The 27,361-nt window shown below is 44.2% G+C and overlaps 1 protein-coding gene across 6 annotated transcripts in view; it reads left to right on the plus strand.

Annotated features, from left to right (window-relative positions):
* The first annotated feature begins 431 nt into the window (after nucleotides 1-431).
* The window catches only part of HUWE1 (HECT, UBA and WWE domain containing E3 ubiquitin protein ligase 1), a 125,367-nt gene continuing 98,437 nt past the window's right edge, over nucleotides 432-27,361 (plus strand). For 4 of the 6 annotated variants that reach the window (XM_029068095.2, XM_029068100.2, XM_029068099.2 and 1 more), the window contains exon 1: nucleotides 784-900. The gene's annotated coding sequence lies outside the window, so the exon portion shown is untranslated. Of the gene's footprint in view, nucleotides 499-783; nucleotides 901-4,214; nucleotides 4,356-27,361 lie in introns of those variants that run through there. The other 2 variants (XM_029068096.2, XM_029068098.2) reach the window with 2 other exon arrangements.

Raw genomic sequence — 27,361 nt, forward strand, 5'->3', positions numbered from 1 at the left:
GTGGGACAACCTGATCACTTTGTATCCCCCCAGCGCTTAGAACAGTGCTTTGGACATAGGAAGCACTTAACAAATGCCATTATTATTATTATTATTTTAGGTGCAGGGTGGCAGGGAATGCTGCAAGGCGACCACTTATCGCGAGACTTGGGGAAGCGTCTGCGCTTGCAGGAGAGCGTGAGAGAGCAGATTTCCCTTCCGCAAAAGGGGGGGAGGGGCCAATTCATTCTCGCGAGATTTGCCTGGCGTAGGGCGGAAAACCGAAGGCTAGAATCTCGCAGCGGTTTTCCGGTTTAGGAAGGAAACGATCTTGTGAGAAGGCTAGGTATATCGTTTGTGGGAAAGTTTATAGTAGGCCCTCGTTCGGGCTCCTTTGGGGGGTGTCCTATTTCCGTCACGCGAGACTTCGGGGAGCTCTAAGGAGGAGGATGGCTCTTACCTAGCGAAGTCTCGCGGTATCTCAGTGGTGGAGGGGGCTACTTTCAGCCACCGACAAAGGTAAAAACAAAATCTCGCGATATCTCCACGGGGCGCCATCCCGGGAGTCAAGAGCTGCGGTTGCCCGTCCGGCGAAGTCTCGCGCGACGTCATTTGAGATCCCGTGGCGGGGGGGGGGGGAAACCCCAGCGGTGGTCTCGCGGGAGCTGGCGGCGAGAGGGAGTGGGGGGAGGAGTCGCGGAGGGGGGAGCGAGTTCTCGCGGGAACAGGCGGCCCGCTAGCTCCAGTTAGCTCTCGCGGGAACGCGGCGGAAATCTCGCGGGATCTGGCGGCGGCGGCGGCTCCTCTGGCTCGGGGCAGTGACTGGGGTCCGGCTGGTGTTAAGATGGCGGCAGCGGTCGGTGCCTCCGGGGCCGGAGCCCGCAACTAACCTCCTCCCTTGCGGCGGCCGCGGTTCCCAAGGTACCGGCGGGGCGGCCGATTTAAGAGGGACTTGGGGCGGAGGCGGGGCCGGGCCGGGGGCGGCCTCCCGAAGAGAGGGACGGCGGCGGGGGGGAGCGGGAACCGCCATTTCGCCCCTGTGGGTCCCGGGGGAAGGAGAGTCGTCGTCGTCCCCCCCGCGGCCTTCTCGGCGTCGTGGAGCCCGTCGGCCCGCGACGAGGGAGAAGGAGAAGCCGGCGGGGACGGCGGGTTTGGGCGCCGGGACGGCCTCCCCGCCCTCGGCCCCCTCTCGGGCCTAGGACCGGCCTCCCCCGGCCTCCCCCAGCCTCGGGCGCTCAAACAATAGGCCCGGGGCCGTGGCCCGCTGGGGCTGGGGCGGCAGGGACCGGCCCTCCGCAAGCCCGACGCCTCCCCGGCCCCAATTCATCGTCCTCCCTCCTCCCCTCGCACCTTTTCCTTCCTCATTCCCCGGGATCCAATTGGGTTTCATTCAGTCGGATTTAGGGAGCGCTTACTGTGTGCACAACACTGTACTGAGCGCTCGGGATGGACAATTTGGCAGCTGATAGAGACCATCCCGGCCCACTAACGGGCTCACGGTCTAAACGATCAGGCTTCCCCGGTCCTCCAGGAGACGCACACTTAACTACCATGTGCTCTGTGTCTTCATTTTTTCCTCTTTTTCCTGCCGCCTCACGAAACTCCTCTTTTTAAAAAAAATCATTTATGATGGTATTTCTTAACCCCTTAACCAAAGGGCCAGGAGGTATCCAAGGTGATGAGGTGGTCCCACGTGGGCCCCCCCCCCCCAGTCTCCATCCCCGTTTTACAGACGAGGCCCAGAGGAGTGACTCCCCCCAAGTCACCCAGGTGACAAGCGGCGGGGGGCGGGATTCGAACCCATGACCTCTGACTTCCAAGGCCGGGCCACGGAGTCACGTTTGATCTTTTCGGCCGCGGGTCGAAGCTTCCCTTAGTGGCCCGGTCCTCCCGCCGCCTGTCTGCCCCGTATCCCACTTAGATCATTTAGCAGATATTTCTCCCTCCAACTGGAGAAGTATCTTGGCTCAGTGGAAAGAGGTCGGGCTTGGGAGTCAGAGGTCATGGGTTCGAATCCCGGCTCTGCCGCCTGTCAGGTGTGTGACTGTGGCCAAGTCACTTCGCTTCTCGATGCCTCGGTACTCTCATCTGGAAAATGGGGATTAAGATTGTGAGCCTCACGTGGGACAACCTGATTACCCTCTATCTCCCCCATCACTTAGAACAGTGTTCTGCACATCGTTGGCGTTTAACAAATACCAATTTAACTTTTCTGTGCCTGTTACCTCATCTGCAAAATGGGGATTAAGACTGAGGCCCATGTGGGAAAACCTAATTACCTTGTATCCCCCCACTGTTTAGAATAGTCCTTTCCACATACTAACCACTTAACAAATGCCAACGTTATTATTCCCCCCCCCCCCCCCCCCGTAAAGAGAGACCTGTGTTTCCCATTCTCCCCCTTTAATCAAACACCACCTATACCCTTATTTATTTTCCATTTCCGGGTGGACAATAGTTTGCCAGTGTGTTTGAAGATTAAATGGTTTTGTAAAACTACTTAAGGCCCCGAAGACTTGGGAGCCTTTGACATCTTCCTGCTCCTGGCCGGGCGGCAGGTACCTGGGTTTCTCCCCGCGTTTGGACGTGCACCACCAAAAAAATCACACATATTCAGCTCCCCCCCCCCCCCCCCGTAGAAATGGCAGGAGTCCCATTCCACCTTATTCAAATATTAAATCACTTTTTTTCAGAGATTTTTTTTTTCCATTAACATCTCTTTGACCTTATTAGGCCAAGTTATCTGTTGCTGCTGTTAAATGACAGTCATACGTTAATTCAGTCGTATTTATTGAGCGCTTACTGTGTGTAAACTACTGAGCGCTTGGGAATCACAATTCGACAACAGATAGAAACAATCCCTGCCCAACAACGGGCTCCCAGACTAGAAGGCATTTGACAGGGACGATCATCGGTGCCACCTAATAGTCTAAAGAATTTTAGTCCTAAATCAGTGTCCCAGGATGACCTCGTGGGCCATCTTGTTCCCCCAAGAACCACACCCAAGTTGCCTGTCCCCACCCTGTGACAGGTGTTTTTTGGCCTTCCAATCCTATGAGTGGCCTCCTCTGATGATGGAATATTTTGCTCTACAAACACTTCCCTCGGCAAATTTCCTTCCCTGATAATTCGGAGCAAAGAAATCAGCCTCCTTGTCAATTTCAGAGCAAAGAAATCTGCGTCCTTGTCAATTTCACAGCATAGAAATCTGCCTCCTTGTCAATTTCAGTCTGCTGGAGCCTACTTCTTGTTCTAAAAAACGGAATGGGATCATTCGGTCTCAGTCCACGGATTGAGAACGAACAACGCGGATGAGCTATAGTTATTTGTCTTTCAAAAAGTACAAAGCAGATTGGAAACCAAGGCAGGAGTGGAAATTCATCTCGTAAACTGCTGTGCTCTTACCCACTTTTCGGAGGTTGCTGAATACTTGGTATTACCCGAGGTTCGTTAAGGATCTTCCAACTTTCTATAAAAAGAGTTTCAGACTTAGTTCTCCCAGTCTGTATTCGTGGTTTACCTTTTATCAGTCCCTAATAGGTAAACTCTTTGGCTAAAATGATAACGTTAAGTAGTATTTATCTTCAAGAAGTGTTTTGGTTTTTTTTTTGGTCAAAAGGAATTATTTTTCAGTTGACTCCCAAAAGTAAAATGGCATTGGAAAAATGAAGATCTTGTAATTGGTTGGTTAAACAACAAATTCATTGATGGTCTAGTAGGGAGAGGAAAGGAGTGGAGGAACCAAAACTTGGGAAGTATTCAAAATTAAAATGAAATGTAGAAATAAGGGAGACCGTAGGTGTGGTCTGAAAGTTTTTCAAACGAATTTTTGATTATCTGATCAGGTGTTATTCTGGAGTTTTATTCATTTGAATGAATTTAGGATGGCAGTATTTTGTTTCGAGGGTGACTCGGTCCTAAAAAGTGGGGGCCACCACATTGGGCGATGAGGTTGAAAAAAGTTCGTTATCTTTTAAATATAAAATTTTTTCTGTAATTAGGACTCACCACACAGATTTGGAAATGGAGTTTGAAGGCATTTGCGCCTTGGTGGTTATTTTAATTTTTATGGAAAAACCTTTTTTTTTCCTGGCCTAATACGTTGACACTAAATTGCCTGCATTATTGCCCTGATACGACTTCTAAAAAATGGAAATTGATGAAAAAAATCAGTAATCTTAAAACTGTTGACTTTCTACTCTATAGTCTGGTAATTTGTGAAACTTTTTTTTTAGGCCCTGAGGTAGTGTGCCTTGACTGGATTAGACCTACAGGAGACCCAGGAGACATTTCACTGGGTCGGGAAGGCACGAAAGTTGGTGAAACAGGGATTTGACATTCAGACCAGGGCGAGTATGGATTGGCTGTAATTCTAGGTTAGTTTCTGGAGTTAAGAGGGTGGGTGATTCTGATCTTTAATTGAATCGTTTTCATGTTTGCCATGACTTGATCTGAAAGCAGAGGCAAATTCAGGAGGCTCGCTTTTTGAGTGGGTTCATTCTGGCATATTCAGTTTGATCTTGGATTGTATTTAATCATAATCTTGGGGAGTTGTCCCCTTCCCTAATCATCAGACTTCATTCTCCGTATCTATCTCCCTGACATTAACCCAACAATTTTTATTTTGCGGGAGGGACGATGACACTCAAAATGGACAGATATTACTGGTAGTAACCATTCTTTTAAACCTACGTTGTTTAAAAAGTTTAGTTAAAGTGAAATACTGGTCTTGCTCTATGTCTTTTCAGTGGCTCGTGTTTCCGGCTTAACTGTCAGGCTGGATAGTCAAAATGTTCTTTGGTTTGTAGTTTGAAAAGTGTTAATTGGTACATTTTAATTCCTTATATGTACCGTCCATATAAGTAACACTCCCTCCCCAAAATGAATAATAGATTTTCTGAGGTTCCAGTTGATGCCTTTCATTACACGGGACCAAACCCAAATTAAACAAATTCATAATGGAAAAAGACTGTTCATTATGGTTTTGTTCTTTGTGGTGGGGGCTTCCTGCTGATTGAGATTTGCCTAGCACCTCTTTCAACTTCTTTTTAAGTAAGATGGTCTTGGTTTTGTCCTTTCTTGTTTGTTTTTTGGTTTCTTTTTATGGCCATTTTCTTTTTTCAGCAGCCCCTGATTTGGGTAATTTAGCTTTAATAAGGCTTACAGAATAGTTCTTCAAGATATTTCAGTTTTTGAAACATCAATATTCCAACAGAAACTGCTGATCTTCCATTGCCATCTTGCCATATCCCACTCTGAACTTACCAGAAATAATTCAGAAGTCAGAGCAGGTAACCAACTCTAATGCTGAACACAGAATTTTGCCAGCTAATTAAAATCTAGATGTTTCATGGCTTACTTAACGTTCACGTCTCTGAGCATGAAACTGCTGAGCTTTTGTTAGAAGTTGGCTTTATACCTCGCAGGGCCACCCTGGTTATGATACAAAGATTCAGATCTCTTTGATTTGAGTGTACATAAGGTATTGCATGTTATCCCTGAATGTGAGTTGGGCCCATAGGGTTCATGATACACCCCCCCAAATGCACACAAATTTGACTGATTATATGACTTGAAGATAATTCACTTGAACCTTGGTATAAAATGAAAATATTATCAAGTTGAAATTTTGGAAAGCGTGACTTCATTAGCCAGACCTTGAGATCCTCTGGTGAGAGATGGTAGGGCTTTGTTCAAACTCAGTGGATCTGATTTCTGTAACAAAAAAAAAAAATCACTGACACCTGTTCCAGGCTAGTGATGTCATTTTTCCATTGTGTTGGCTGGTTGCAGTGCAGAGGTTCATTTGGAATTGACAGTTTGGGGAACTCATAATTTGAAGACCCGAGTGGTATTTCTCGAGGAGTCATGTGAATTCCGATGGTGTGATTTTTTTTTTCTTCATCCATTATACAAGTTTTGTGTGCAGGGGGGCAACCACTGTAATGTATTTCAGAAAACAAACTACTATCAAAGTCATGAATAAGAAAAGAGAAACTCTACCACTTAGAGAAGCAGCATGGTGTAGTGGAGGGAGCACAGGCCCGGGAGTCAGGAGGTCATGGATTCTAATCCTGGCTCCACCATTTGTTAACATGACCTTGGGCAAGTCACTTGATTTGTCTGTGCCTCAGTTACCTCATATGAAAAATGGTTCGGAGACTGTGAGCCCCATGTGGGACGGACTATGTCCAACTCGATTTGCTTGTATCTACCCCTAGCGCTTAGTACAGTGCCTGGCATGTAGTAAATGCTTATCAAATACACTCATTATTATCTAAGATAGACTTCAGTCTCGCTGTTTACCCCTTCATAATTCTAAAAATTATGGTTTTAATTCCTCTCCACTTGCAACAAACTTTGTACTTAAGTGCACAGAACAGTGCCCTGCACACAGTAAACACTCAAATACCATTGATTAGTACTAGATTCACCCTCTTTCAGCTTGTTTTTCTGTGCTCTCCATTTTGAGGAGTCAATGAAATGGCAGTTTATGCTGTCAGTCAGCAGATAATTTGGAAGACTTGAGCAAATAGGATGACAATAGAGATGACATTTTTAAGAAATATTAAACTGTAACTACTCTCTCTAAATTTTTTAAGGAGGTGTCGTACTTGATTGTGATGCTTAGAGGCCTAAAAGGTTAATATTTATTTCATTCCAAGATCATTCCCGATGCTTTCCCTATTCTTAAAATGTATGTGTGTCTGTATTTTATCAATAGCCTAAGGTTTTTTATAGTGACCTCTTAACCATATGAAGTATTGGTAGGTGATAAGAACCTGGTATTTTATGGTAATTCTGTTTGCTTTCTTATGATCAGACAAGTTGCATCAGTAGCTAGTGACCAGGTGTTTATATGTATCACTGTCAGGGTTAATTCAGTCTTGATTCTTTGGAGGCTTTTAATTTGATGTGTCATAATGGCCGAGTTGCTAAAAACTTGATGTACTTGTTGGCCTGCTTGGTCAGTTGGGTGTTAAAATGGACACAGCCTATAAACAAACAACTGGATGTACACCGAATAGCAAAGACTTTTTTTAGCCATTCACTTTAAAAGCTTGCACATTTTGTCAGTTACCTTAGTTTCTGAGTGTTCGGCAGTTTGCTTTGCAACTCCCAAAATACTGGGACACCAACTCCCAAACTGTGGTTCCTTGAGAACCTGAATTTCTGTTTTGACATTTCTATGCCACTTGAGGTGCAAAGTGTAGATAGGGAGTAGTTTGTTTTTCCAAGTGGGCTGAAAAAGATTAGGTGAACAGCACTGAGCTTGTCCTGGAATGATTTCTAAACCCATTTATATGTGAAATAGTTGGACTGGCTGTAATCATTCCAGTTAATAGAAAAGTTGCCCATCTTTCAAATTGCGAATAAAGATTAAAAAATAGTGATGAGTGCTTGCTTTGCAACTATTTTTGTAAATAAAACAGCCAATGATCCAAATCTTGATGACCTGAATGATAGAGTGTTGATCCATATGAAGGGTAGTTTGGTTAATTGGGGTTGGTGGGTGGGGAAGGGAGAGATTATAGCCCTGAATTAAGTGAAGGCACACTTGTGTAAATGCCAAGTCCAGTTGTTTGACTTACCCTGTTGAGTTAAATACACTGTTTTTTCATTTGATTAGGATTAACCTCCTCTTAGGTTTGCTGTGTTTCCATTCCAGTGATAAGAATTGTTGGAATTTTCTTCCTGAAATGTTGTTCAACCTGTCATCCCCTAATGACTTATCTGGTTAATAGCCACTGTGAAAACGCATAGTGCTTTTTTAAGTTCCAGAGTCTTACTTTTTCCCCCCACATTACCTACCTGATCTTGGCATTCACAATTTTCCTGTTAGGAACAGGTGGGATTGTCCACATTTTACATAGGGGAACAGAGACCTAGAGAGATGAAGTGACTTGTCCAAGGCCCACACTAGTCCGGTGACAAAAGCGGGCAGTAGAAGCCCTGCCCTCTGACTCTGACTTGTGTTCTTTCCACTCGCTCCCGCTGAGCAAAACTCGTGCTCATTGACATCAAGGTCTCCACCAGTTCTCTCTTTACCTCTCTACTCTCTTCACCTCTCTACTCTCTTCACCTGTTACTCTGCAGCCTAATCTTTCCACCCCACCTAGGCCAATGTTCTCATTGTTCTTCACTTTCCCTTCTCTAATCCCTGTGAATACTCTTCCTCTTTGCCTGAAACTCCTTCCTCCTTCAAGTTTGCCCTACTCCAACACTCCCCAGCTTCAAAGCCTTCCTGAAATCCCACCTCCACCAGGAGGCCTTTCTTGATGCATATCCAGTTATGATGGAGGACTGGGAGCCCCCCACAACCCCCTACTGATCTTTGTCTTTATCTTTTTGTTTGCATTTCTCCAGGTATATCTGTCACCAATCTCTTCTCCCCCTCTTTATTTTTAGATCCTGAAGGCCCCCTGCGCCCCAGCACCAAGGACCATGTCTAATTTGCACCTGTGTATTATCCAGTGTTTAGTACGGGGCTCTGCGTACATCAAACTCCTCACCCTTGGTTTTTAAACCACTCAATTACCTTGCCGCCTCCTACCTCACCTCAGTACTCTCCTAATACAACCCAGCCTGCACACTTCGCTCCTTGAATGCTAACCACCTCACTGTACCTCGATCTCGTCTCTCTCACTGCTGACCTCTTGCCCACGTCGTGCCCTTGGCTTGGAACTCCCTCCCTCCTCGTCCAAAAGACAATTAAGTTACCCCCCCCCCCCAAAAGCCTTATTGAAGGCATATATTGTCCAAGAGGTCTTCCCTGACTAAGTGCTCCTTTGCTCTTCTCCTATTCCCTTCTGTCTTGACCTGACTTGCTTGCTTTATTCACCACCACTCCCCCCCGCCCAGCCCCACAGTACTCATGTATATATCTGTAATTGATGTATTTAGATTATGTCTCCACCTCTAGACTGTAAGCTCATTTGAACAGGGCGTATGTCTGTTTATTCTACTCTCCCCAGTGCTTAGTACAATGCCTTGCACGCAGTAAGTGCTTAATAAATACAATTGTTACCCTTATTACGGAAATAAAATCTCAGAAGCCACTTCAGTGCTTTTCCATATTGATATTTGCAGCATCCCATAGTGCTCATTGATTTTGAGTCTGCTACTGTTTGCACATCTGTTCATGTATCTATTTTTCCATTTTCCTGTTAAAGCAGTTAATATTTCTCTCCTTTCTAAAACTGTAAATAATTTTGTCTCCTGTCCCCAGTAGATTGTGAGGGCAAGAGTTGTGTCTTTCAATACCACACTTTTCCAACTGCTTAGTTCAGTGCTCTGCGGTGGCCTTCCGTTGAGAGCAACGGATGAGAACCTGCTGTAAAGAAATGGACCAGAGTGATAATGTTTTCTCTTCATTCTCAGTCTCTTTTGTGCTTCTTCCTCCCTAACTCTGGGTGTCCCACAAGGCTCTGTGGCAGTTCCTTCCCTCCTTTGGGGACCACTTCCACTCCCACCACTTTTTAAGTATCGCCTTGGTGTGGATGGCTTCAAAATCTGCCTTGCTAACCCTGCCCCTTCTGGCAATTTCACAGTTTCTCCTGCCTCCGGAATATTTCACGCCTTGCTGCCTTTCCAAGCTCAGGATGTCTCAAACTAAACTCATTTTTCCTCCCAAATCATTTCCATTACATTTGACAACACCTCCAATCTGCCTTCTCTCAAGCATGTAACCTTGGCATTAACCTTGACTTGATTCTTCCTTCTTTCAATCCCCACCCCAAAAAAAAAGTTTTCTTTTCCCCTTCCACAACATGCTCAGGATCCACTCGTTCTTCGCCACCGCACTGATCCGTCAACTTGTCATATATCCTGGCTTGACTACTTCATCACCCTCCGTGCTGGAGTCTCTGCCTCTACTCTCTCCAGTCAGTGCTTAATTTTGCTGCTTGTCTCACTTTTCCCCAGGCTTCAAAAACCTTTAATAGTTGTCCGTTCCTCTCATCAAGAAGAAACTCCCAACCGTTGGCTTCTGAGGCACTTAATGCCATCTCCCCCTTCTAGATCTTAAGTGCTTTCTCCTCCTACACCCCGAAGTGTGCTTTTGGTTTCTCCCAGGCTCACTTCACTGCCTACCTAGTTCTCAGCACTCATCCCTTGCCCCTGCCTGGCACAACGTCTCCCTTCACATCTGGCAGACCACTGCTCTCCCTAACTTAAATGGCCCTTTTGAAATCACATCTCTTACAGGAGGCCTTCCATCTCCATATGCGATATTTTGTGTCTCCAGTAGCCCCTGATCCCGTACCATTTTACACCTTCCTGCCTGTGACTTAGCTCTGTCTTCCTTGCTAGATTATGAGTTTTTTGAGAGCAGGGGCCATACCTACTAATGCTTTTGTGTTAATACACACAGGTGCTCAAGCGATTGGCTTGCACAGTGCCCCTTGTGCTCTTATTCCTGCCAGTAATGTGTCTGCTAGGATCCTGAGTGCAGTGAGTGCCCATAATCAGGGCTTAACAAATATTTATTTGAAATATCTGAATAAATATAACTAGTTTTTTGACTAGTGGAGTTTTCAAATTGCTGATTGTTGTTGTAATTGTTCATTAAACTTACTGCTTAACTGTCCAGCAACCTCTTCTGAGAGTCTGTTTTACTAGGGAGTATGTCCGACCTTCATAGAGAAGATTGGACTCTGAGTATTGTTTATCTAAAAGCCTGTTTTTGGTTTTTTTTTTGTTTTTTTTTTTGCCTTGCTAGTTTCCCCTCTCCAGGACCTATTTTGCTGCACTGCCCCAGGAACATTTTCTAAAATGTTTCTTTTTGTATCTCCACTCGTCAGAGACCTTCAGTTACTCATTCTTCTCTGCATCAAGCAGAAACTCCTGACCATTTGCTCCATCCTACCTTTCTCTTTCTATCTTCCTCTCCCTCTTTTTCTCTCTTTCTCTCCTCTCTTTCTCTGCCTCTGTGTCTCAATCTCAATAATAGCTCTTCTCCAAGTTCACACATGCTCGCACTCTTTCTCCCTACCTAACTTTCTGTTTGCCACTCTCCTCTGACCCTACCCCCTCCCTGAAACCTTTCCCTGCTACAAACCCACCTGATCCAAGGGTTCCCCATTTTCAAAGCCTTACTGAAATCCCATTTCCTCCCAGGAGTCTTTCCCCAATGAAGTTTTCTTCTCCTCAAGTCATCTCCTCCCAACAGTCACTTCAGCTCTTATGCAGTCTCATCCTCTTTTGTAGCTATTCGTTTTCATACTCTACTATCCATCCTCCATTCTTTTCCTCCTATCAATGAGTTATTTTGTGTTGCTTTCCCCCATTAGATTGTAACCTTCTTGAGGACAGGAACTTTGTCTATTATTCTCTTCCAAGCATTCATTCCAGCCCTGCTGAACGGAGAGGCTTAAAAGATGCTATTGATTGAAATGAAGACAGTTAACCATATCACCCCTGCCAAAACTCCCTAGAGTTCTTTGTTGATTCAGTTACTGGTACTTTTGAAATCAGTCATCTTCTTCTTTACTAAGAGCTTGGGAGAGTACAATGTAACAGTTGGTAGTCACATTGCCTGCCCATAAGGAGTTTTACAGTCTAGAGGAGGAGCTTACGATATAGAAAGAAGTAGAAATTTTCATGATTTGCTCTTGATGACATGCAGGAATGAGGGGATAATTTTTGAATGTGAAATTTTACTGAGGAAACCAGAGAAATAGGATATGCTGAGAACACTGCAGAGTCTTGTGAACCGCGGAAGATCAAAAGATAGTTTTCAGAGCTTATTACAAGGATCTCTAATGGTTTAAACAACTGACTACAGGGCAAGTAGGTATCTTTTTTTAAAATCAGCCTTGTTTATCGCCGTTTTGCATTTAAGGAGATGTCTTCTAAATATAATGGAGTTGATATTCCACCTAAACTTTACTGACTGAGAATTGAGGACCAGAGTAGATAGGTAGCTAACCTAAATAAGAAATCTGGAAAATGTGGAAAAAAATTAAGTGGTAGAAGCCACATGAAAGCAGTCATTGAAACTCTGCAATTTGAAAGGCCTCACCAGCTCATAATGATAAGTTTGTAAGGGCTGTATGTTTGAAATGTAATTATGTAAAATATACACCACCTCCCCCTTGAAATTTGAGAACTCTTCTCCTCAAAACTCATACCTACATAGTTATGTCTCTTGTCTTATCTATTTCAGGTCTGTTTTCAATCCCACACTTCCTACTGTATTCAGCTCCTCTACAGTGCAGGGTATATGCTTGAAAAACCTTGTATTACAGAAAACCTGTGCCATGATAATAAAACTTTAATGCTTCTCACTTGCTCAGGATATTGTATCCAGACAGACAACACTGTGGAAAGAACATTCCCAAATTCCCTAAATAGCAATCTATCCCAAACGCACAGAGTAGAATTAGGCTTTACCTCTGTGGCAGTGGAGTTCTTTCCATTCTGCTCACCGCTTCCCATTTATGAAGGAACCTTCTTTTGGGTAAGCCCAAGTACATGTCTCTCCTTCAAAGCACAATTACAAGCTCACCTCCAAGGAGTTTCCTGACAGACAAAATTATTCCAAAGACAAAGACTTTTTAGATTTACACTCTGCTTATGGAAGTGTAAAATTTAAAGTAGTCAGCTTAGATAGTAACCTCTCCATGAGTGCAAGTGTCTTTTTTTTCCCCCATACCTTCACTCCAATTGAGTTTGTTGTCATCCTGTGGACACTAAGCTCTTTATGGACAAGTGTTGTGTTGACCAACTCTACTGCATTATGCTCTCCCAAGTGCATATTATGATGCTTTGCATATCGTAAATGCTCAGTAAATGTCATTGATTCTGTGAGCTCTGTAAATACCCATAAGACTTGGTTGAAATTAAAATTTTTGCTCAGGTTATGCTGCCTCTATTTCCACATTAATTGATCCTCAAAATGGGAAACATTTCACCTTGCCTATATACTGGAGGTTTGGAAGTACATTATGTGGTTTCAAAGAAGATATTGACAGGGAAAATTCATCCCCTTTTTTCTTTTTCTTTTTTTTTAAAATTCCCCCCCCAAATGCTCTTCCCAGATCACGGAATGCAGGGGTTTGGTTTCATTGTGTGTTTGAAGTAGGCCAAGTATTTTATGTACCAGCAGAGTCTTAAATTGATACGTGCCCTTGAGGTCAGATTAAATTGGTGCTAGTCACTCAGAAAAGGAAAGCGTGAGCATGTGAGAAATGAGGCCCAAGAAGTCATCTAGGTTTTATGTCGTGTTCCTTTCTTCCCCAGATCATGGGAAAGGTATGGTGGAGTCCCCTGTCAGAAACAGCAGGAAAGCCTTGGTCCTGTCTGTACAAAAAAATTGGTTACAGTGATGGTTTGCACCTTACGTTGTCTCATTCCATCCAGCTGTAAAAAAGGATTAATTTGGAAAGTTTTTTTGTTTTCAAGTAAAATATTTGATTTTGCCATCCTGGCATGATTGTATATGGTTTTGATCATTTTTCTTATTAAAGTCTGAAGTTGGTTTTGGCTTAATACTCAATGGGAGTTTTACAAAATCTTGGAAAAAGGGTGAACAGCCAATGGAATTAATTAAAGGCTTATTGTGTGCAGAGCACTGTGCTACTGTTCAGGAGAATGCAACAGAGTTGGTAGATGTGTGCCCTCCCCACGAGGAACTTTTGAGAAATTTTCACATTGGGAAATACGTGTGTCTGTAATTTCATTTGGAGACAAGTGATTTGTTCCTGCATACTTGGTGTGTGTGTGTTTTTCTTAAATTAAGTTCAAACTAATTTTAAAATTTAGGTGATAGAGTTCAATTTTTTTTGAAACCAAGAGATGTTCAGAGATGAAGTTCTGCTTTTGGGCAAAAACTTATAGATGAAAGACGTGCCTTAAGCAAAGAAATAGTTTTCTAATGTACTTTCACTAAGGGTGTTTCACAGAACCCAATAGCCAAGTTAAGAAGGTTTTTCCAAAAATGCATGTCTGCCTGGGTACAGTGCATTGTGGTATTGGAAGAAACGGTTACACGAATGCACTTTCGGGGTGAGTACTGTGATGCACCTTAACGATGCATCAATCATGGTATTTATTGAAGTCTTACTGTGTACAGAGGACTGTACTAAGCACTTGGGAACATGTAATGGTAGACAAGATCCCTGGTTTCGAGAACCTTAGATCTAACGGGGGAGATAGACATGAAAATCTGTGAGAATTCAACTCTCATGATGTTGAAAAACTGTACTTTTGGTACCTGGCCCTGACTTGTCCTAGAATCTGCTGGAATTTTGAAAATACTACGTTCCAGGGGCTGTTCCAACCTCCTGTGGTTTGTAATACATTGTGAGGTTAAAATTGTAATGAGAAAAAATGGATAACTGAACATGGTAGTTATAGTAACCAATCATATTTGAGCACTTTCTGCATGCAGAGCATTGTTCTAGGTGCTTGGGAGAGTACAGTTAGTAGACACATTCTCCGTCCATAATTGAATTTAAATCTTAGCTGTATTTAACAGAAGAGGAAACTGAGCCATAGAGAGATGAAGTGGCCTGCTCACAGCCACCCGGCAGGCCAGTGGCAGGCATGAAAATAATCAGCCTCCCACATGTCACTAATAAGTGGCTTTGCCTGTGTTGTGTCGGCGCAGCAGAAGTGGTGTCAATTGTCTTCAGAGGAGGGGTGGTTGAGATGGAGGAGACACACTAGTATATCGGGTACGACTTCATTTTCCTTTACTTTGACCTGTTTCAGTGGCACTTTCGGGTTGCCATTTTTGAAGACAGGAATCTAGGAATTGGCTAGAAGATTTTTTGGAGGGGGGCGGGGGTGTTTTTTAAATTGCCCTAAAATGAGTGAAAGCATTCTTTATCCCTTCTACTTTAGAAATGTGCTTAGTTGAATCTGTGTTTGTGGAATCCCTGTTTTCCTCACCTGGGGCCATTAAAGTCTAGAATACTTCAGAGCTTTTTTTTATTATTTTGAATGAAATCTCGCTTTCTTCTGGTATATAGATATCGTTCAGTTGATTCTCCTTGAAGAACCGTTTATTACAGTACATATGGCTTCATTGACGCCATGCACCTTGCAGAGCAGTGTCTTCCGTCGATGCATTGTGTCCTCTTGATATAGATGCATTGTGAGAAGAACATTCCCTAACTCCCCAATGGCGTTCTATCCAAAATGTGTAATGAAACTATTCATCGAGGAAGAACTGGATGTACTGTCTTGACAGAGAAACATAATGAACTTAAAGCCCTTGGGAGTATAAATTGCAAAGTAAAATGAGTTATTTAGTCCATCAGTGGTATTTACTGAGTGCTTATGGTGTGCTTATGGTGTACTGAACACTTAGGAGAATACAGTAGAGTTAATTGGTAGACCCGATTACTGCCCTCAAGAAGCTTACAGTCTAGTGAAAGAGACAGACTCTAAAATTGAATTCCACATAGGGGAAGGGACGGTATAAGGATGTGAACACGGGTTGGATGGGGATGGAGCGAGTATCGAAATGCCAGGTTGGGGAGAGAATCAAAGCGCTTAAGGGGAATGGACCCAACCAAGTGCCTAAGTGGCAGAAGGGAGGGCGAATAGTAGGAGAAGTGAGGGGTTAGTTGAGAAAGGCCTCTTGGAAGTTATTGAAAATCTTGGTCTCCCAAGTGCATGTTTTTCCCCCCTTTTCTTTTCCTCCATATTTACTCTGACTTCGCCCAGCATATCCCAGCCCACTCATTCTCTGCTCCTCAAAAACCGACATACTCGAGGCAGCTGATCCCTTGCTCCTGGAACTCTAACCTCACAATTATGAGGTCCCTACTCTCCCCCTCTTCGAAGCTCTGCGAAGATCACATCTCCAGGAAGCCTTTGCCGACTAATCTGTCATCTGCCCACCCCATTTCCTTTTCTACTCTGTCACCCATGCCCTTGAAGCCATTCCCTCTAAACACTTAGCTACCCCCTCCCTCCCCACATATATATCCTTTCATTCATTCAATAGTATTTATTGAGCGCTTACTATGTGCAGAGCACTGTACTAAGCGCTTGGGATGAACAAGTCGGCAACAGATAGAGACGGTCCCTGCCGTTTGACGGGCTTACAGTCTAATCGGGGGAGACGGACAGACAAGAACAATGGCACTAAACAGCGTCAAGGGGAAGAACATCTCGTAAAAACAATGGCAACTAAATAGAATCGAGGCGATGTACGATTCATTAACAAAATAAATAGGGTAACGAAAATATATACAGTTGAGCGGACGGGTACAGTGCTGTGGGGGTGGGAAGGGAGAGGTGGAGGAGCAGAGGGAAAAGGGGAAAATGAGGCTTTAGCTGCGGAGAGGTAAAGGGGGGATGGCAGAGGGAGTAGAGGGGGAAGAGGAGCTCAGTCTGGGAACGCCTCTTGGAGGAGGTGATTTTTAAGTAAGGTTTTGAAGAGGGAAAGAGAATCAGTTTGGCGGAGGTGAGGAGGGAGGGCGTTCCAGGACCGCGGGAGGACGTGACCCAGGGGTCGACGGCAGGATAGGCGAGACCGAGGGACGGCGAGGAGCTGGGTGGCAGAGGAGCGGAGCGTGCGGGGTGGGCGGTAGAAAGAGAGAAGGGAGGAGAGGTAGGAAGGGGCAAGGTGATGGAGAGCCTTGAAGCCTAGAGTGAGGAGTTTTTGTTTGGAGCGGAGGTCGATAGGCAACCACTGGAGTTGTTTAAGAAGGGGAGTGACATGCCCAGATCGTTTCTGCAGGAAGATGAGCCGGGCAGCGGAGTGAAGAATAGACCGGAGCGGGGCGAGAGAGGAGGAAGGGAGGTCAGAGAGAAGGCTGACACAGTAGTCTAGCCGGGATATAACGAGAGCCCGTAATAGTAAGGTAGCCATTTGGGTGGAGAGGAAAGGGCGGATCTTGGCGATATTGTAGAGGTGAAACCAGCAGGTCTTGGTAACGGATAGGATGCGTGGGGTGAACGAGAGGGACGAGTCAAGGATGACACCGAGATTGCGGGCCTGCGGGACGGGAAGGATGGTCGTGCCATCCACGGTGATGGAGAAGTCTGGGAGCGGACCGGGCTTGGGAGGGAAGATGAGGAGCTCAGTCTTGCTCATGTTGAGTTTTAGGTGGCGGGCCGACATCCAGGTGGAGACGTCCCGGAGGCAGGAGGAGATGCGAGCCTGAAGGGAGGGGGAGAGGACAGGGGCGGAGATGTAGATCTGCGTGTCATCTGCGTAGAGATGGTAGTCAAAGCCGTGAGAGCGGATGAGTTCACCGAGGGAGTGAGTGTAAATGGAGAACAGAAGAGGGCCAAGAACTGACCCTTGAGGAACTCCAACAGTTAAAGGATGGGAGGGGGAGGAGGCTCCAGCGTAGGAGACCGAGAATGATCGGCCAGAGAGGTAAGAGGAGAACCGGGAGAGGACAGAGTCCGTGAAGCCAAGGTGAGATAAGGTATGGAGGAGGAGGGGATGGTCGACAGTGTCAAAGGCAGCAGAGAGGTCAAGGAGGATCAGAATGGAGTAGGAGCCATTGGATTTGGCAAGAAGGAGGTCACGGGTGACCTTAGAGAGAGCAGTCTCGGTAGAGTGGAGGGGACGGAAGCCAGATTGGAGGGGGTCTAGGAGAGAATGGGAGTTAAGGAATTCTAGGCATCGATTGTAGACGACTCGTTCTAGGATTTTGGAAAGGAAGGGTAGTAGGGAGATAGGACGATAACTGGAGGGGGAAGTGGGGTCAAGAGCGGGTTTTTTTAGGATGGGGGAGACGTGGGCGTTTTTGAAGGCAGAGGGGAAGGAGCCCTTGGAGATTGAGTGGTTAAAAATAGAAGTTAAGGAAGGGAGGAGGGCAGGGGCGATGGTTTTAAGAAGGTGAGAGGGAATGGGGTCCGAGGCGCAGGTGGAGGGGGTGGCACTTGCGAGGAGGGAGGAGATCTCCTCTGAGGATACTGCAGGGAAGGATGGGAAAGTAGGGGAGGGGGTTGTTGGGGGGGAGGGGTGACTTTGGGGAGCTCAGACCTGATCGTGTTGATATCCTAATGCTCATTTGCTTCCCCTACTGTTTCCCATTCTAGACCGTAAACTCCTAGGGATTCTATTTACTTAATTACCTCAGCTCGCTGCTTTCCCACCACTTCCCAGCCTGCACACTTTGCTTCTCTAGTTCCACAACGAGACTACACCTTGATATCGTCTACCTTGCTGAAGACTCCCTGCCCATTTCATCCCTCTGGCCTGGAACTCTCTCTCCTCCCTTCCATATCACAGACCAAACCCTTCTCCCTTCCATCAAAGCCATACTGAAATCACATCTCATCCAAGAGGCTGTCCCTCACCAAGCCCCTATTTCCCAAACTCCCTTTCCGGTCTGCATCACCTATGTGCTTGTATCTGTACCCTTTAAGCACTTAATATTCACCCCACCCTAAGCCCCATAACACTTGTATACATATATGCAGTGTATTTTAATGTCTTCCTCCCCTTCTAGACTGTAAGCACCTTGGTTGTACTCTTCCAAGTGTTTAGTGTGTGCTCTCCACACAGCACTCAGGAAGCACCATTGATTGATTACTCAGTTGTACTCTCCCAAGCGTTTAGTACAGAATAAGCACTCAGTAAATAACGTTGATTATCATTAGGTCTTGGTTATTTTGAAATGCTTCAAAAAGGGAACATGCTCAAATTTAAACGTCCAAATGGCAAAGCAGAAATTTACTTCAAGGCGCTTCGAGTTCTTATGGAGACAAGAGGCCATCTTTACCTGCGTGCTTACTGATTGCTTCTGGGATAGCCAGCATGTCTTGTTTCTTCCTTTTAAGTCCTGGGTGTATATGAAATTAATTTGGAAATGGCAGATAAAGCATCTACCAGAGGTTCTAACTGGACAAAAGCCTTAAGTATGATATTCCATTTGTATCAGTGTTCCCAGGAAGTGTAAATGAGCACAACTGGTAGGTTTCAGATTCTCTGTGCTACTTGAAGACAAGAAGTTGATGTCAGATTATAAAATCTAAATGTTTGTTCGGGTCTGACACAAGTAACTGGGGTGTCGTGGCCTAGTGGATAGTAGGTCTGGGTTCTGATCCCCGCTCCACCGCTTGGGCTGAGTAACCTTGGACAAGTAATTAATTTCTGTGCCTCACGCCATCTGAAATATGGGGATTAAGACTAGGAGCCCCATGTGGGTGATGGATGATGTCTAGCCTGATTATCTTGTATCTACTACAGTACCTGGCAAGGAGTAAGTGCTTAACAAATGCTGTAAAAAAAAAAAAGTGTCATACCTGGAGAAACATAGCTGTGTTAGGCACTTCTGGAATTATAGAAGACAAATCCTAAAACAGGCCAAAGTGGCAACCTTCCTACGTCTGGCAGTAGGTAACTTGGCTGGTGGAGCCGGTGAGATGGAGTTTTCCTTACTGTTAGTAAGGGAGATGGCCCCGCATGTTTGAGTCAAGGACGCAAGAAGATATTTGTTTGCTTTTTGATATTTGTGTTTACTTAAAGCGGATAAAGGTCATGTCAAAATTTAGCAGCCCTGAAATGGCAGATGTTTTACTATCGGTTTAACATTCTGATGCTTTCCAAGATGTAGTTTGAGGAGGTAAACAGTCGAGAAAGTATTTCATGTTCTCACAGAATGACGTGTGCAGGCTTCAGAGTGAACTTGTCCTATTTCTGAATGAAGCTTGCATATTGCTAGAGAAGAGTCCTTCTGTAGGCATTTCAACACGGGTAACTGTTTGTTTTTTTTACTAGGGTTTGGCAAGTTCAGAAATGGTCACCAGTTTCTGTCTGTCCAGTTGGGCCAACAGACAGGATTGACTGGTCCAACTTTTTTTGTTTTGACTGAGAGTCAAGGCTAGCCATAGCGTAACGAAGGATGGAACCTTCAGAGTGGGCTTCTGGGCATTAATGAAAAATTCACAATTTGGTCATCATCCCCCTACTTTCTTTAATTTGTGTAATTCAGGGATTTTTATTTGTTGTCAAGGATGCTGAGCGATTCCTTGGCTTGATGCCACTTCCTCTCTGACGTACTGAATGGGAATAATTACTCTTAAATGTGGTGAGACCCATTTTGTAGTATTCCGTGTCCCAGTTCCCCCCACTCCCCCGCCCCATAAATGGTTACAGACGAGCTCATATCCTTTATTCTTGCATTCTTAATTGTTGTGATCATCAATTTGTACAAAGCTTGTGTCGCTTCTTTTGAATATCTACACCTTCATAATTTTCCAGTGCTAACAAATGAAGCAGCATTTGAAAGAATGCAGTGAAAGAATGCAGGCCTGGGAGTTAGTGGACCTGTGTTATAATCCTTGACCCAGCCCTTGTCTGCTGTTGGGGAAATCACTTAAATGCTCTGTTTCCTCATCTGTTAAATGGGGGGGTTCAAAGCCTGGTCTCCCTCCTATGAATTTGAGTCTCATGGGGACAGGGACAGTGTCTTATCTGATTATCTTCTTGTATTAAGAATAATAATAATAATAAGTGCTTACTCTGTGCAGAGCACTGTAGAGAGAATACTCAGGTGGGAATTAGGTTGGTCCCTATCCCTTGTTCACATAATAAATCCCTAATATCCAGCTTATTGTGGACAGGGGACATGTCTACCAACTCTGTTATATTGTTATTATGTACTCTGTAGAGAAGCAGCGTGGCTCAGTGGAAAGAGCACGGGCTTTGGAGTCAGAGGTCATGGGTTCGAATCCTGGCTCGGCCACTTGTCAGCTGTGTGACTTTGGGCAAGTCACTTAACTTCTCGGTGCCTCAGTTACTTCGTCTGTAAAATGGGGATTAAGACTGTGAGCCCCACGTGGGACAACCTGATTCCCTTGTGTCTACCCCAGCGCTTAGAACAGTGCTTGGCACATAGTAAGCGCTTAACAAATACCAACATTATTATTATTACTCTCCCCAGCTGGTCAGTTGTATTTATTGAGCGCTTACTGTGTGCCGAGCACTGTACTGAGTGCCTGGGAGAGTCCAATATAACAATCACATTCCCTGCCCACAGTGAGTTCAAAATCTACTGTGTGCCCTGCCCACACAGTAAGTGCTCTATCAACACAATTGATTAAGACAGATGGTTGTGCCAGCTGGTTAAGAATGTGTAAGTATTGTGGGGAACTGGTTATCAAAGATTTTTTTTCACCCTTCCTAGTGAAAAACTGATTAGGTGTCCTGTGTTCTACAGGTAGCTCACCCCATCATGCCCAGTACAACTCAAGATCTTGTACAATCCAATTTTGCTTTTCCATGTCCATCACATTTTACTGACCTGAAGCCCCATACGTTTAATCAGGCTTCTATCAAGTTTATCCTGTGTGTGTGTAGTGTATATATGGTATTTATGTGCACGCATGCGCACACAGTATGTGGCTAATCTGGGCCAGTGGATGCTTGAGTATCAGGTGCAGTGAATAGACATCATTGTGAGGGTAACCTTGTAACAAATGAAAATAATTGAAACTAGAGCAGTACTTCTGATGTGACCCTCAAATCAAGTAACGAAAGGGCGGCCTTTCTAGGTTAGACTGGTCGCTTCATCGTGATTGGTAGGGTTAGTTTTTACTCGAATTTGGAAAGTCTCTACGTGTTCTTCTGTCTTGCTGCTTTCCAATTCTTTTCTTAGGAAACGATCCTTAAATCTCTTGTGAATCTTAATACGAAGTGCAGTCGACTTTTTGACATCCTGGGTATTTAAATCTACTGAGTAATCATGACCCTCCTGTGCAAAGGGAAAAGATAGTAGTAATCCCATGCCGCCTTGGCAAGGGGATTTGTGGGAAAACGGGATGTTCCTTAATTGCAGTGTCCAAACGAGGAACCATAGAGGTTTCTTTAAAAATAATAATAATTATGTTGGTATTTGTTAAGCGCTTATATGCGCAGAGCACTGTTCTAAGCGCTGGGGTAGATACAGGGTAATCAGGTTGTCCCACGTGAGGCTCACAGTTAATCCCCATTTTTCAGATGAGGTAACTGAGGCACAGAGAAGTGAAGTGACTTGCCCACAATCACACAGCTGACAAGTGGCAGAGCTGGGATGGGAATAATGGGAATAATGGGAAAGTTTTGCTAAACGTGTCTATTTTGGGTATCTTGTTTGAACAGTAATGTGAGTTCTTTTACCTGATGGCCTATTCTAGAAAGTTAGCAAATGAACAATATTTCGCTAATTCCTGCTGACAGGTTTTTATTCTACTTTAGAATGACTTAAATGATATATTACAATTTTTTTGCACATTCATTGCCCTAGCAATCCTGCCTGTGGCCATCTTGTGATCAACTGAAGGGGAAATGAATAATATGCAGTGCATTTTGGGAGTTGTAGTTTGAAGCCCATGTCAGTCAGTAGTCTGAAAGGAGGAGAATAAACTGAATGATTGCTTGGTTCAAGGTTCAGTTTTTAGTTAATTTCTCTGAATATCTCCATTGGAAATTTCATTTGAATGTAAAATGATACCAGTAGTCTAGTAAGAAGTTGTGCGTATGTGTTTAAAATGCGTATTTGTCGTTTTACTAAGTTGTAAGATTCCCCACTCCGTCTCTGAAAGGCTAATCTATTAGTGAGATCAGCCTAAATCTGGTGATAACAGCTTTCTGTAATTAATAATAATTATATTAAGCACTTACTGTGCACCAAGCACTGTTTTAAGCGCAGGGGTAGATACAAGGTAATCAGACTGGCCCACGTGGGGCTCACAGTCGTAATCCCCATTTTACAGATGAGGTGACAGGCACAGAGAAGTTAAATGACTTGCCCAAAGTCACACAGCTGACAAGTGGCGGAGCTGAGATTTGAACCCATGACCTTTGACACCCAAGCCCCTGTTCTTTCCGAGAAGCCATGCTGCTTCCCGTCCTTACGACGCTAATTCTGTTCTAAGACTTTCTAAGTAGAAACATATTCTCTCCGATGGTTGGTGCGCCCAGTAGTGTTCTTGCTTTGCGGGATATTTACCTCCCTATGCATTATGATTAGCATTTAGTGAGCTGACATGTAAGTTGGCTGTGGGCAGGGAATGGATCTGTTGTTATATTGTACTCTTCCAAGTGCTTAATACAGTGCTTTGCGCTTGGTAAATACAATTGAATGAATAAGGAAACGAGCATGTGCAAAACACTGTATTGAGCATTTTGAAGAGTACAGTGAAAGGGAGGAGGCCATTTTGAGACTACCTGGATTGCATAAAGTACTTATTATTCAATAGTATTTATTGAGCGCTTATTATGTGCAGAGCACTGTACTAAGCGCTTGGAATGTACAATTCGGCAACAGAGACAATCTCTGCCCATTGATGGGCTTACAGTCTATGTATTGGTAATGTCAAACTGCACATAATTAACTGAAAAAAAACCCCAACCAACATGGCCTAACTTGGATATGTGGCCTTTTCGGTTTACCTTTCTAATTCAGTGTTTCGTTTTTGCCATATAACACCCTCTCTCCTCCCACCCTCCGCCCCCCAGACTGCCTTCCACTTTCTTAATTAAAAGTTCAAACTTTGATGTCCAGTTAAGCCAACACAACAAATCCATTTTAACATTTTAGTTTAGTGAAGGTCAGTTGAATTGCTTTAGTTTTCTAGGTCTGGGATTTGTCCAGTGCCTTCTATTTAACAGTCTTCTGGGATATCAGGAAAAAAAAACTTCAGAAAAACCCCGAAACCTTGCAATTATGTTGAACTTATTGTTGGAGCTTTAGCTTGATTAGTAAAAGACATTCCTGGAGGAAAGAGCATGGGACTAGGAGTCGCAGAGATTCAGGATCTATTCCCAGCTCCACCACTTGCCTGCTGGGTGCTCTTGGACATTTCACTTAATAATAATGTTGGTATTTGTTAAGCACTTATATGTACAGAACACTGTTCTAAGCGCTGGGGTAGATAAAGGGTAATCAGGTTGTCTCATGTGAGGCTCACAGTTAATCCCCATTTTACAGATGAGGTGACTGAGGCACAGAGAAGTTAAATGACTTGCCCACTGTCACGCAGCTGACAAGTGGCAGAGCCGGTATTCAAACCCATGACCTCTGACTCCGAAGCCCAGGCTCTTTCCACTGACCCACGCTGCTTGGCACCTCAGTTCCCTCATCTGTAAAATGGCTGTTCTCTCTAATTATTCTGTATCTGGAACCTAACTCAGTGCTTTGCACATAGTAAGTATTTAATAAATATTGCAATCCTCCGGTGTCGGGTAGATTCTGAAATCCTCGAGGGTAGAGACTGTGTTTACCCACTATATTGTACTCCCCTAAGCCCTTAATAGAGTGCTTTTTACACAGTAAGCTTTTAGTAATTGATTAGTGCACCAAATTGGGAGTTCGTCAGCTTTTCAACCTCTTGTCCTCGTGGATTTAGCATGCAGATAGTTTTATGTAGATAGGTTTGTATTGCAGGCTGTTTTTTAAAATTCAGAGTTGTATGGATTTACAATCTGAATGAAACCCGAGGTTCCTTCCAGCTTTTCTCCCTTCCTTTGACAACTCTACGGGAGAGAGGAAGGCGTAGGGAGCGCTTTAGGATATCTGGCTTCTGGGAATCCTAAACCGAGCATGCTCCAGCCCTTAAAATGTGCAAGAGAAGGTAGGTGGAAGATGGAAACCATCTAAATTCATGTCAGCTGACCAGTTAGCCAGAAAAGTCCCAATTCTAGGGTATTTATATCTGTACAGTCTCCAGGAGCTGCAGGATGGTCCCAGCTATATTATGGCGAATGGTGAGCTTTTATATAAGACTCTGAATGGGAGGTAGTTTAATGCTCTCCCTGGATTTTGCTCTCTGGGCTGCATTTATTCCAAAAATGCAGGGAAAGGCTTAATACAAAACCATGAAGCTTAAACTTCTGTAAGCCTAAAAGATCTAAACTCAATACAGATGTCACCTCCAATTTTAGGAGTTCTGTCAGCGTTAGTCCGTCACACGGTACAAACAGTGAAATCCTGCAGTTCAACTGGGATTGAAAGAGTGGAAAAAGGCACAGGCCTGGGAGTCAGGATTGGATTCTAATCCCGGTTCTGCCATTTGCCTGTTGGGTGACCTTGGACAAGTCACTTAGCCTCTCTGTGTATGTTTCCTTAACTGTAAAATGGGGATTTAAATATCTGTTCTTCCTCTCTCCATTTTAGGCTGTGAACCCCATTAAGTACAGGGACTCTGATCTGATTCTTATGTGTCTTCCGCAGGGCTTAGTACAGTGCTTTGCCCAGGGTGGCCTGGTGGAAAAAGCCCAGGCCTGGGGAGTCAGAGGACCATGGTTGTAGTCCAAGGTTGGCCACTTGAGTCCCTTAATTAAGTTTTCTGGGCCTCAGTTTCTTCATCTGTGAAATGGGAATGAAATATCTGTTCGTATCCTACCTAGAAGGTGAATCTCATGTGGAACAGGGACTCAGTCTGACCTGATTGTCTTGTCTCTGCCCCAGTACTGAGTACAGTGCTTGTCACATAGTAAGCACTTAGCAATAATAATTGTGGTATTCTTATGATGAAGCAGTGTCTTAGAGCATCACAATTTAGCCGAGTGATGCATGTGTGGAGTACAGAAATCAAGACTTTATCCTAGTGGAGCGGAGGAACCGAAGTGCATTTTCTCTGACCTCTTGGTTAAAGAGAGGATGGAGCAAACCCTCAGCAGGTGGCTTATCTGTGGAGAACTGGAAGACTGAAATGACAGTTGGACTACCCCAGCAAGCCTCAGTTAAGAATAATGTGAATCTTTTAGGGCAGACACTTCAGGAAAACTGGGATCCCACAAGGCAGAATTGAAAACTGTCAGGCTTGTCTGCTAACAAATGTGATAACCTAACAAAGAATGGTCTTTGCAGGCATGTGATGTGGAAGGGATTGCTCGTGGGAGGTCTCTTGACCCACACTTGCACCTATGTTTAAATTGTTACTGTCAATAATAGAATGTCCGATCCTGAAGGGCGGCTATAGATGGGTATTTACAACTTGCCACCTTAGAGCAAGCCCCAGAATACTATCTTCCTTACCAGATTTGAAGTTCCTTAATGTGTTGACAGCATTTGTTAAGCACTTACTGCCAACTAAGTGCTGCGGTGGATAAGCGTTCTGAGATTGGACATGGTCTCCGTCCTACATGGGGCTCCCTTATAGATCCCTATTTTTCAGATGAATTAACTGCGGCCCAAAGAAGTTTTGACTTGGCCCAGATCACACAGAAGGCCAGAGACTGAGCTGGAATTGAAACCCAGGTTTCCTGACTCCTAATTCTGTGCTGTTTCTACTGGGCCACATTTGTCCTCGTTTTCTACTTTAACTCTCTATGGCCGGTACAATCCCTTGTACCGAGTACTTCAGTAAATTTAGAATCGGAAGCATATACTCTGGATGAGGATTGAGGACGAGGGGTTTTTTTTTTCTTGCAATCGCTGAATATAAAGATCTGGAATAACCCTATGTTCATACAGGTTCAAAGCTCTTTCAAAATGTTTCCACCCCGAGGCATTCTCTGATTAACTTCTGTTCTCCCAAACTAATGGTTCCAACTATGTACTTCTGTGCTTATAAGTACATAGCATTTGTGTACGTAGCCACTTTTCCCTCCAATAGGAATATCTTTGCTTTAGTGTCCGCCTCCCCTACTAGATTGTAAGCTCCTTGAGGGAAGGGATCGTGTCTGTTAACTCTTGTACTCTCCCAAGTGTTTAGTTTGGTGCTCGTTGTAAGTGAGCAATAAATACTACTGATTTTATTCAGATATTGCAGTGATGATTGCCTTGGTTTGGTGCATTTGCCCTAGATGTATGCCATGTCAGCTGTGGATTTTAAGGTCTAATTGAGTGGTTCTTCCATCCTGCCGAAAGGATTAATAAGTGATAAGGAAAGAAAAGGAAAAAATAGTACGTGAAAAAGATGCCGTTCTTTTAAGCAGAAGTACATTCTTTTGCCACATGATGGTGCTCCCATTCAGTTATAGAGATCTAAAAAACTTACACTAGTGTGGTGTGTTCTGAAGATGAAACTAGCGGTGTTTCAAAATTATACTTTGACCTAAATTTAAAAAGATTCGTCTTTAAAGGTAATTTTGCTCAAAGATAATTTAGGACAACACTTAAAAGCAAATGTTTTCGGTTAATAAGAGGCTTCCATAGATTTCCTAGAACCCTTACCAGAAACTTATCATCTCTGGTTCTCCAAAGGGAGATGTTTCAAAATTCAGCTTTATCATATTTTATATTTTACCTTCTGCATTTCTGGTGCTTTTTTAAGAGGAAGTCAATTTTTATGTAGTTGCTTGTTAAATCTCAACTCATCCCTATGGAGTGTTACTTTTTTTTTTAAACTACAGGCAAGCAGACTCTGTAGGCTCCTGTCATCAGAATCTTCTCCCTTTTTTATAGATTGGAAGCCTCCCCAAGGGATGGGGAGTGGATCCAGTTTCTACCTGGGTATTCTCTGCCAGGGTTTGGTAGGG

The sequence above is a fragment of the Ornithorhynchus anatinus genome, chromosome 6 (genome assembly GCF_004115215.2).
Source record: "Ornithorhynchus anatinus isolate Pmale09 chromosome 6, mOrnAna1.pri.v4, whole genome shotgun sequence".
Classification (NCBI taxonomy): Eukaryota; Metazoa; Chordata; class Mammalia; order Monotremata; family Ornithorhynchidae; genus Ornithorhynchus; species Ornithorhynchus anatinus.